This window comes from Canis lupus, chromosome 31 (genome assembly GCF_003254725.2).
Source record: "Canis lupus dingo isolate Sandy chromosome 31, ASM325472v2, whole genome shotgun sequence".
NCBI classification, from domain to species: Eukaryota; Metazoa; Chordata; class Mammalia; order Carnivora; family Canidae; genus Canis; species Canis lupus.
Genome location: NC_064273.1, coordinates 31,355,212 through 31,367,465, shown reverse-complemented (window position 1 = coordinate 31,367,465; position 12,254 = coordinate 31,355,212). Strand labels below are relative to the sequence as shown.

Sequence of the window (12,254 nt, the reverse complement as noted above, 5' to 3'; positions counted from 1 at the left end):
TAATACTTTCAAGTTCTATCCATGTTATTGTAAATGGAAGGATTTCATTCTTTTTTGTGGCTGAATAATACTCCATTGTATGTGTATACCACATTTTCTTTATCCATTCATCCATCGATGGATGCTTATGTTGTTTCCTTTTTTAAAAAAATATTTTTTATTTATTCATGAGAGACAAAGAGGGAGAAGCAGAGACATAGTTGGAGGGAGAAGCAGGCTCCCTGTGGGGAGCCCAATGTGGGACTCAATCCCAGGACCCTGGGATCATGACCTGAACCAAGGGCAGACACTCAACCACTGAACCACCCAGGCACCCCTGCTTAGGTTGCTTCCATATCTTGGGTGTTATAAACAATGCTGCAATGAATGTGGGGGTGCAGATATCTCTCTGAATTGGTGTTTTCATTTTCTTCAGAGAAATACCCAGAAGTGGAACTGCTAGATCATACAGTCTATCTATTTTTAATTTTGAAGGAAAATCCATACCGTTTTTCACAGTGGCTATACCACAGTGAGGCCTTTTTTGAAGGGGGTCAGAGCAGCTCACCCCATGCTGCACCAATGGCATGTAGGACCCTCCGTCTGACTCCCCAGCCACACTCCCACCACCTGTGCTCCACCCTGCCTGGGCTTCTTGCGGTTATTTCTTGGGAAACTGAGTCCCCTCACATGTCTAGCCTGCTCAGCTTTCCACTTGCTCTGCACTTGGCTTTTGGTGTCCAGCTCCAGGTTCTATGATCCTAGAAATGTTTCCTTTCTGAGCATCTCTCGCTCTATTATAATTACTGATTTTCTCATCTGTCTTCCTTGGATTGTGAGCTCATGTGAAAGGGAGACAATATTATTTCTTTCTGAATCTCTCTTGCCAGCATCTAGCTGCCCCGTAGTAGGTGCAAAGAAAATGTCCTCTGAGTGAAACAAATGAATGAAAACAACAACAACAACAACAACAACAACCACCCAACAACATATGACTTTGACTCATCCTAGGGAATGCATTGACTTCCCTCCTTCTCCCTTCCATAAGGCAAATGGCTGAGCTGACTTTGTTCAAACTGCTCTGGGTAAAATGCACCTGGGGCTGCAGTATACAGACCCTGGACAATTTCAGGCTCTAAGGGAACAAATGGTTTGCATATTAAGAATAGCCAAGGAGGATCTATAGAGGACCAGGGATGGAGAGTCAGAGGGGGTTGGGAGGAAACTGGTCTCAGTTTACAAAAATGCATTGTAGTCAAGAGCTTATTAAAGCTGAACTGAGTAAACAGACCCCTCCCCCCACACCCATAAATGAAAGCGGTCATGTAATCGTGCTATGATTAAGGAATGCCATGAGTAAAATGCTCCAGAATATGTGAATAGACATAAATCAGCAATTCCAGTCTTCGAATGCAACATTCTTTAACATCCATTAATCTGCGGTTGGCTCCTCTTGAGGCTCTGGGGCCCCTCTGGGCTCCTCTATCTCTTAATTGAAGCGGTGTGCCTTGGAGAATTATTGCTTTCCTCCATCAACTCTCCCTTCCAAGGGTGGATTGCAAAACAAACACAGGAAAAAGAAACTGGATTCAATTTCTAGGCAAGAGCTTTTTCTGAGTGAGTCTATGTGATGTGCATGCCCCCAAACCTGAGGCGAGTGGGCCTCCTGGACCAGGCTCCTAATTGCTGGTGAGTGAGTACTCCTCGTTGGGCCGTCTTCCCCAGTGACTCTGGGGTATGATGTAGTTGATGAAATGCAGGGCTACAGATCAATTCACAATGGGATGAAGAAGTTCTCTGGAAAATGTAGCTGCAGCATCTTTAATATATTCCATCTCCTTTTATCCCAACCTTCTCACTCCCAGAAGCTTAAGAATTTGCTGTCAGCGTCCACGCAGTAGCTACAAGCACCTCCCTCTTCCTGCTGGCAGACAGATGTCTTCCGGCCTCCCTGCCCATCACTGTGAGGCCCCTGACTTATAATCCTGAACCCAAGAAGCAGGGCTTGCTGAGGCCAGACCATCACTTGGGCTTTGGAATTAATTTAAAGGGGACCAAGATGCCCAGAGTAGACGGGCCACCTCATTTAGGTTCATATTATGTCATTGTGTGAACAAGAAAACACTTTTGCACATGGCAGCCTGCCAGTGCCACATTTGGAAGGGATGGAGCCCGGGCCATCCAAATCCTGCAGAGAAAGAGAATCTCCACGAAGCATCTCATAAACTGTAATAGGGAGAGCTTATATGGGCAGGCTATGGTGACGGTGCAGCCCCACCTTGGAGGGCAGGGTGACTGCAAGTGTCCCATTTCACTGGAAAGAGAGAAAGGTGAAAGAAGAAAGAAAGAAAAGAAAGAAAGAAAGAAAGAAAGAAAGAAAGAAAGAAAGAAAGAAAGAAAGAAAGAAAGAAAAGAAAGAAAGAAAGAAGAAGAAAGAAAGAAAGAAAGAAAGAGAAAGAAAGAAAGAAAGAAAAGAAAGAAAGAAAGAAAGAAAGAAAGAAAGAAAGAAAGAAAGGAAGGAAGGAAGGAAGGAAGAAAAGAAAGAAAGAGAAAGAAAGAAGAAAATAGAAAAGAAAGAAAAAGGAAAAAAGTTTTGATGAAAAACAGAGGAGATTATTTGGTTATGTCATGATTATCTTTATAGGGTTGGGTGATATTTGCTGAGTCTCCTAAGTCATAGACTTCTTAAGTTCTCAATTTTAAAAAATAGTATGTATTTCTTTAGAGTTGCTTAGCACACTTCTAAAAAACCTACTGTGATAAAATCTTTTAAAAACATACTGTGGGGGATCCCTGGGTGGCGCAGCGGTTTGGCGCGGGCCTTTGGCCCAGGGTGCGATCCTGGAGACCCGGGATCGAATCCCACGTCGGGCTCCCGGTGCATGGAGCCTGCTTCTCCCTCTGCCTATGTCTCTGCCTCTCTCTCTGTGACTATCATAAATAAATAAATAAAAAATAAAAATAAATAAAAATAAAAACATACTGTGGGCCTATGTGCTTTACAAATATTAACTTACTTCCTCTTTCTAGCAAGACTATGAAGTATCTTTCTCATATGTTAATTGCAATTCAGTGGTCATATTATTAAATATATAGGATATCTCTTATATGTGTGTGTTAAACTTCCTCCAATAAACTGATTTCAGCTTTCATACCAAGTTACTAACTAATAGGTCCTAGTATAATTAATGATGGAAATAGGACTCACTAGTTCACTTAGGTATAATGGATATAAAATGAGACCTGTTAATATGATCAAAGACCTCTTAATAATTTTCTGACTACTGATGATTTTAGGTTTTGATGGTTTTCAAGTAACCTTATGAAATCAAACTAAACTGGAAAATAACTTAAAAAGGAAAAAATACAAAGTACATTCTGGGGTTAAAACTGGCCTTAACCATTGGTGACTAGTGTCTTTAATCAACTCATGGCTGTTTATGACTCTACTTTCTGGCTCTTCAGGTTTCTATTGGTTCTGAGCAACTGCAGGAGGGGGAATTAGGGAATTTAGTTACAGAACAATCTGTAAAACAAAACAAAATTCCTTTGAAAGACTTCACAGCACTGTTTATGGTAAAGGCCAAACTCCTGCAAATGTGCCATGCTTTCTGAAAGCCTTGGGCTCTACGCTTCCCCCTTGAAGGGTGGAGGGTTTTCGACATGCTGCAGGGTGTGCTTGAGCCTGGCCAATCCAGACTGTGAACACCTTTTCCTACCGCTGCATTCAGTGACATTGGTAGTTTGATGTCAGCCATAGTAGGAGCATTTACACCACAGACATTGGCAGACCCTAGGGGCACCTGGGTGTCTCAGTCGGTTAAGCATCTGACTCTTGATTTTGGCTCAGGTTGTGATTTCAGGGTCATATGATTGAGCTCCACATTGGGCTCCTCGCTGGGCATGCAGCCTGCTTAAGATTCTCTCTCTCCCTCTGCTCCTCCCGTTTCTCTCGAAAGAAAGAAAGATGAAGGAAGAAATGAAGGAAGGAAGGAAGGAAGGAAAGAAAGAAAGAAAGAAAGAAAGAAAGAAAGAAAGAAAGAAAGAAAGAAAGAAAAGAAAGAAAGAAAGAAAGAAAGAAAGAAAGAAAGAAAGAAAGAAAGAAAGAAAGAAAGAAAGAAAGAAAGAAAAAGACAGAAGAAATTGGTAGATGTTATAGCAGGGCTACTTGCCACCCCTAGAACCAGGTGACCAGTATACCACCAAGAAAGGAAATCTGAGACTTTATGGATTTTTCCAACAAGGCAGGGTTACATATAAAAGGAGGAGGGGAGGTGGGGAAGAAAGGGAAATGGGGGAAAATGGAAACCACAGGACTCTAAGAATATTGCAGGGTTGGTTCTGAAGAACCAGTAGCTCTGGTGTTCAAGATGGCCATCTTTCAGAAGAACCAGGGAGAGAGCATGGTGACCTCATGGCTGTCCTCACAAGATCCAGGAAGAGGCAGGCAGAGAGACAAAGCCACTTTCCCATCTACTACCTCAAATCCATCATGTGCCTGTTTTTACACACATGCTGGGCATAGCCAGCCTCTGCTGTAAACTTTGTTCCCACTTGACTTGCCTTGATTCTGGGAGAACAGCAAAATTAGCTCTTTTGTAACTTGTATCAGTCAGCAGAAAACATCAAGGCAACTGTGTTAGTTTCCTATTGCTGCTATAACAAATTACCACAAACCAAGTGGCTTAATACAAATGTACTCTCTTACAGTTTTGGAGGTCAGAAATCAGTCTTATTGGGCTAAAGTCCAGGAGTTGGCAGGGCTGTATTCCTTTCTGGAGGCTCCAGGAGAGAACCCATTTTCTTCCTTTTCCAGCTTCTAGTGGCCACTTGCTTGCTTGGTTCATCATCCATCCTTCTGTGATCAAAGCCAGCCGTGGTGGTCCAGGCTTTCTCACATTGTACCCCTCTGACAGTGACACTGCCTCTGTCTTCTACATCTAAGGGCCCTTGTAATGACAGGTCCACCCAGATAACTCATGATGATCTTCTTATTATGATGTCATCTGGTCAGCAGTCTAAATTCCATCTACAACCTCAGCTGGCCCTTGCCATGGAAGATAACATATTCACAGATTCTGGGGATCACGACATGGACACCTCTGGTGAGAAATGATTTTGCCTATTACAGCAACACATGTCACCTAAGGTCTTCAGTGAAACACCTGGAAGTGACTTTACAGCTACATCTATCTTTTTTTCTGGAGGGACCTAACCAAAGTAACTAAACCAACCCCAGCCTCTTTCCTTAGTGACAGCCAAGGACATGTAGGGGTAAAACCACAACTGTTCTAGATACTGGGAGTGGGTTTACCTGGTACTCCTGTCGTCTTAAGGACTCAAATCAGAGGTGCTAAGGTTTTCCTCCCCTAAATGGTTATTCTATCCAAACTTCTTAAAATTATGTCCCTAGTTTCTATGGCTTAGATATAGCTGGAAGTTCTCTGGTTCCTGCCACTCTTGCACATATACTAAAGCCGAGCATACAGCAAGTACACCTACTTAGAGAACCAGACATCCTCTTGACACATAACATGGATGTGTAATGGAAGACTTATGGACGCAAAAGAAGGTTAATTGTGCTGACCTCAGGGGACCGAAACATGGCCCTGGCCTACCCCTTTGGTGTCATTTCCCAACCTTTATTGTCTCCAGAATTTTCAAAGACTCCACAGATAGGGTGAAGCTGACTGGGGAGCTGGGGGAAGGGGGCCAGACTTAAGAAATATGACTCTGAGGGTCATCAAACATACTTTCCCACCAAGGGAGGAGTACCTTTCCTTAGAGTTTGAGGGACCGACCAGAATTAAACCAACATCTCTCTCCTGATAACATAATTTAAATACAGTGTAATAGTGTCTGGAGGAGTGGATTTGAGGATTATTAGTTTCACTGCTTGGAAATGGGTCCCAGAGGAGACCATGCACCCAGCCCAACAAATCGTTGAACCTCTTTGGGTTTGCAGAGCCCTGTCAAAGGACCCTCTGTGTCACCCATTACTCTACCATCCCCAACAAAAGGCCTCCTCTCCAAACCTCTAAGCCACCAAGTCAGCCAACATTTTCTAATAATCATTTCCTACATAAAATCAACAAGGGGAAAAATTCCTCTTCAAGCACATGTCTAGATGATTACATTTCTCTTTGACAGAGAATTATCAGTGACGGCCCCATGGCTCATAAGACTGTAGAGATTGCAAACCTCTGATTAATGGGGTAAGACAGATTGTTGATATTCATGGAATTCAATATTCCAACCTCAGACCCATGTTTACAGCACATTGACTTGCAACTCTGAAAAGGGCCCTGCTTTTTTATGTTGGGTTATTAGGAGAGTGCTCTAGAGTGAGGAGCCAGGCCAACATGTCTAGTTGGGTAGCCTAAACCAAACCATGCATTTTAGGTAGTGATTTAGGATTTAAAACCCAAATAATGCATGGCGATACTCTGGCCACAATATTTTTCCTATTGTATTTGCACCCAGGCATAGATTAAACCCTTCAAAGTCCTGGTCCGGTGTGATCAACTTTTCAAAACAGTGTGGCACTTTTCTTGTTCAAACAAGTAGCAGAGAAGGTACCTCATGTGTCCTAGGCAGCAATCTTTTGTTTCTTCACTTCTTTTATTTAAAAAAATGAGTGAGTAAAAACATGGAGCTCGTCATGAAATATGACTCCCCTAAAGAATGATAACATTTCATTCTGCATTTGTGTGGCACCCAAGCTCATGGTTAGATGAAGGTGACCGCTTTCATTCCCATCATCTTGTTATGGCTTCAAAATCACGCTGTGTTATTATTTGCCCCATTTTGCAGAGGAGCTAAATGAGGAACAGAATGAATAACTTACCCCAAATTACCCATGAAGTCAGGGTTATTAGAATTCCCAGGCCAGTGGGCTCACCACAAAACTGCACTGCTTGACAAATAGACAGTGTGCCAAGCACAAGCCAGCTCTCTCCATCCCTCATGATCACTGTCTACTTCCCAGGTGGGAAAGAGGCCAGATGTAATTTGCTCATGCAAAAAAAGAGCAAAGAATGGGTAGGGGGTCGTTTGAATATTTTAAAGATAAGAGAGAAAGTATTTCTTTAGAGGTTACCGAAAATTATTTTTTAAAGCAAAGCTGATGAGTAAATCATAAATACAAGATGACACGTGGGTTGGAAGCTATCCATTGTGGAGGACTGGTGGAGCTTTACATTAAATGGCTCCTTTTCCTCAGGAATACTCCAGAAGAGATATTGTTATGTTTTTAGAGCCAGAATGTGTGTGTGTGTGTGGGGGGGGAGTTTAGTATTTAGCTGAAGAATGACTAGAGTTATGAAGGGGATAAAGGTTATCCTTGTTCTTTTCCTATTTCTCTCGGGTCCCACCTCTGCTATGGTCTACTTCGTGTCCTTGGGTTGTCCTGGCGATTCATGTCCATTAAGAAGACCTCACAAAGAAAAAAAAAAAAAAAAAAAAAGAAGACCTCACAAAGAGGAAAATGGAAAATGGAAAGCTCCATTGTCCCAGATTTCCCATCCCCATCAAACATTACCCATCCTAGCCCTATTTCCTCAGAATATCAGTTTCCTATATGAAAATGTGGGTGGATTAATCAGAGAAATTACCTTGGGGAATACATTAGCTAGCTGGTAAGTCACCTGGTGCAGATGATAATAATAATGACATTCTTCACTTCATTTTCATGCATGGAGATATTTAACATTATATCACGGAAGGAATGCAAAGAAAATGAAAAGAAATGATACTGAGCTTTTGCCATTTAAAATAAGATTTTGTGAGGTGCCTGGGTGGCTCAGTGGTTGAGCATCTGCTTTTGGCTCAGGTCATGATCCCCGGGTCCTAGGATTGGGTCCCACATCCGACTCCCTGTGGGGAGCCTGCCACTCCCTCTGCCTATGTCTCTGCCTCTCTGTGTGTGTCTCTCATGAATTAAAAAAAACATAAGATTTTGCAGCAAAATAATAAACTTGAAAGTCAGGTGTCTTTGAGAGAAAGGATTTCCACCATTCTTTTCTATCCCCTTGGCATACCAAGAGTCAGGCATGGAAGACGAAACCATAGAGTTTTATATTCAGAGGGAAGGAGGGAGTCATGCCAGCGACTTCCAGCCCTGGAGGATTTGGGGACACAGGCAGTGGGCAGGAGGAGTTAGTAGTGAGATGTGTGGGTCCCAACTCATCTCTTCTGGCAGAGATCCAGAGAGAGGGAAGTGCTTTCACTAAGTTGAGGAAAATGCAAAAGATAGAGGGGTCGGTATGCTCTCTGTTTGGGGGACATCACTCTGTTGGGTAGTTCCTCACCAACATAGAATGCCCCAGAGAAACCAAGAAGATGGAGGAGCATTCACTGGCAGAGAGGGTCTAGTGGCACTAAGTGGTGATTAAGCCAAGAAGGGGAGGGCCTGCCAAGTGGCTCCATATGGTGGGTGCCATGTGGCCTGCATTAGAAGATGTCTAGAGGTAGATGGGCTCCATGGTTAGAATCCCAATTGGTCAAGGTTTCATGATCCATGGACATCAGCTGGCCAACTCTACGTAAGGGAGAAACATCTAGACCCTCCCATAGACCTGGATTAGTACCAATGCCTCCAGGGCACATAAGCCCTCCTCTCCCTTCCATATGCCCAGATATCACCTCAGAAGGGGCAACAGAGTGAGGATGGAATCAGACAGATGAAGTTAAGCCTTTGGAGACTGTCTAAATCAGTTACACTCTAGTGGGTCTGAGCACTGGGGCAGCTCCTCAAACTGCTGTCATCAGAGTATGACATAGATGTAAAAAATGAGGATAAAGAGGATGTGGTATATATATAGAGGAATATATATATATACACATACTCAGCCGTCTTGCCATTTAAAACAATGTGGATGGAGCTAGAGAGTAGAATGCTAAATGAAGTCAGTCAGTCAGAGAAAGATAAATACTATTTGATTTCACTCATATGTGAAATAAAAAAATAAGACAGATGAACATAGGGGAAGGGGAAAAAAGACAGGACAGAGAGGGAGGCAAACCAGAAGAGACTCTTTACTACAGAGAACAAACTAGGGGTTGATGGTGTGGTGAGTAGAGGGTAGAGGGCGGATGGGCTAGATGGGTGATGGGCATTAAGGAGGGCACTTGTTAGGATGAGCACTAGGTGTTATAGGTAAGTGATGAATCACTGAATCTACTCTGAAATCAATTTGTTAACTAACTAGAATTTAAATTAAAAACAAAATAAAATAATAAGATCATTAAAACTGAAAAAGTAAAAATAAATGAAAATCTTGAGGGTGGACATTCAGAAGTTCTTGTAGAAATTTGACAGAATAATTTTATGTTTATTGAAATAATCATAAAAAATGGCTTGTACTTTGTGTGTCTTATTAAATTTTACTTTTGGTAATTCATTTCTATTGGATTTTATGAAAGTATCTGTAACCAGTTGGAAATTAAAAACAGCAGCAAAAGTGGTCCCTCACCACAAGTAGCTTGAGAAGCACTGGGGTTATGGATGGAACTAGGTTTTAAACCAGGCTCAATACATTCTTTTCCCTTCAAATCAGTGAATAGGGACTTGTAAAGAAAGATCAGATTAGTTTTGGAAAAAAAAATAAGAAGCAACATTGCAATGTTTCCTGCGTGCCTGAACTATAATAAGAACACATATTTTCCCTTTTTTGCCCCCACTACATCTCCCGGGGCTTTCCTTCGGCCCCAGGACATCTGGTCTGTGGAGAACACATCTGCAGTGAGGCTCAGGGGAGGGTCCTGGCTCTCATCATCCTAGATAGCACCCCTCCGCAGGTCCTGTCAGCCCTCGGGACATGTCCTAAGGAGTAACCATGTGGGGCTTTAACACAGCAGGCTGGCAGATTTTACTCGAAGCTGGCACAGCTCAGGAGAGAGGAATTAGGAGAATGTATGAGCCTGGTGTCCCAGCAAAGTGGGACTTCACAAAACCGAGAGACCGAGTTCTGAATTCAGGGAACTTCCATTCCAGGGCATCATGATCATGGTCTTGGCCTTGTCGATGACAATCATCTCAAAGACAAATATCTGTTCTCAGATCCCAGATAGAAACATCCACAGTCACCAGACTAGTTGTTACAGAGGACTATTCTTGAATTTTGAGAATGCCTCACTTTCAGATACATCTATCTACCCCCGATTCCCTTAAATAGCGTCCTCACCAAACACATGCGAGTGATGTGTTCAGGATATTTAACTTCATTTCTCCAGGAGTGAGGGGAAACCTCACAGGTACAAATACAGTAGGAGACTCTTCAATGAAACTCAATCAGAACAAGGGAGATATTTGGCCAAAATCAGTGGAAGCCAATGGGGAAGGCAGCCCCATTCACTGACACTTTTTTTTTTCAGAAGGACAGCTGTGGGCAGAGAGAGATCATAGTAACTGGTATGTCTTGCTGTTGTGTTTTGATGTGGGTCATCCCACTTAATGCTGACAGCCACCCACAGAGCCAACACCATTCTCTCATGGGAGGTAAGACGACACAGTGTGGCTAGGGAATCTGCCAAAGTCACGCTCCTGGAAGGTCAGAGCTCACTCCTGGAAGGTCAGAGCTGGACTTTCAAACCACGTCTGCTGGCCCGCCAAACTTTAGTCTTCCTACCACATCTGTAGCCTGTTGATCATGAGACCCCAAGCAAAGGGACATGATTGAATGGCCTGCAGGGTCTGTGGCTTGCTTCTGTCAATGTGTAGACTCCTGGCCTTGGTCACCTCCAATACAAACGAGGTATCTTCCTACCTATGATGGAGGCCAGTCTACCAAGAAAATACTGGAGGACACACTTGATCAATTGAGGACTCCAGAGAAGCAAACAACAAGTCCTGTCTGTGGCGGGGAGAGGTTGACTGACCACGAAGGAAGGAAGTGTCCCTGGAGGGTGCGCTGTAGCTGCCAGCCCACAAACAAGGTGGCCACACTCAGTGTCAGGAAGTAAGGTAATGAAACTACACACACCGGACAGCTGGGACCCCTGCAAAGTGTCCTTGTTGGAACATTGAGGGTTTGGGGGCTGATGTTTTCTGGGATAAGACTGGAGATGCAGATGGGAAATGCTTGAAGCAAAACTTCTTAAAATTTCTAATCCTGGGGAAGATCAGCCCAACCCAGATTGACTGTGCAGAGTGACCTGGAGATGTGTGCATCTATGCACACACGCCACCCTACAGAAAAGCAGAAGAAAACTGCTTGTCTGTTCACACGAGCAGTCTTGGGAGCTCCATTAAAGTTGAAAATGTGAGATGGGATCTGCAAGTCTTTGGAGATTGTCACACACACACACACACACACACACACACACACACACAACCACTGATCAGCCTTCACTTAGGAAAGAGAAACTGCCTGTAGCCGGTAGAGTTGTAATGAGCTGGCTTTTAAGACAGCCTGGAAACGTTCTTTGCAAACTCACATATATCCATCACCCTAGCAAGCCCCAGTGGGCTCCGGCACTCCTTTGGTTTTATAAACCATTGCAAACGTTTGAACGTTTGAGAAAACTTATGACCTTGGAACACGTTGCCTGTTTTCTTACAACTTAATGAGACTAAATCGTTGATAAGTTCTGTTTTGAAGCCTAATCGTTCACCCCCGGGCAGGGTGCAGGGAGCCAAATCCTACTTTCCATGGGACGGATTCCTACATGGAGGGCTCGCGAGGGTCATCGGCCCGCAGCCCCCTCCTCTGGCTTGTATTTTCCAGCGATTTCTGGCAAAGCCGAGGCGGTTTTAGCTTGATGTATCTTGGCAATTTGTTTGAAACCCCTCCTAATACATTCCAAATACTGGAAAAGCAACATTCTATAGTCAGACGGCATTCTTACGGGTATTCTAGAAAGCAGCACGGTTAGGGCCCTCAGAGTTAGGCAGAGCTGGACGTATTCATTCGTTTTCCTTCATTCATTTGACAAATATCCACCAGTGGCTCACAGCCTTCCAGGCCTCTGGATGCCCTGGGCAGTTGAGGGGGGCCCTCGAGATGTCCGAGAGGCTGACCCTCACTCTCAGGGAGCCCAGAGTATGCTGGGATGGCCAGCAAATGAGGAAACAATTCTATAAACATCGAGGAGTTTGGTGAAAAGCATTTGTGGCTGTTTGGGGGAGGCTTCAGAACAGGAGGAGGTCATGGGAAGACATGTCTGATTCTGCAGATCCTTCCCCGTCGGCCTCAGGCCCCTCGATGCAGCAGCGGCAGGGACAGAACATAATCAGTGTTTATTAAGTGCCTCCTCGGTGATAACACATCCTGTGG

General features: G+C 43.8%; 1 long non-coding RNA gene across 1 annotated transcript; it reads left to right on the top strand.

Moving 5' to 3' along the window:
* Nucleotides 1-4,992: 4,992 nt before the first annotated feature.
* LOC125754151 (uncharacterized) lies at nucleotides 4,993-11,225 on the top strand. Its single transcript, XR_007407652.1, has 2 exons — nucleotides 4,993-5,084; nucleotides 10,354-11,225. It is a non-coding gene; the product is annotated as an uncharacterized LOC125754151 (long non-coding RNA).
* Nucleotides 11,226-12,254: the final 1,029 nt, after the last annotated feature.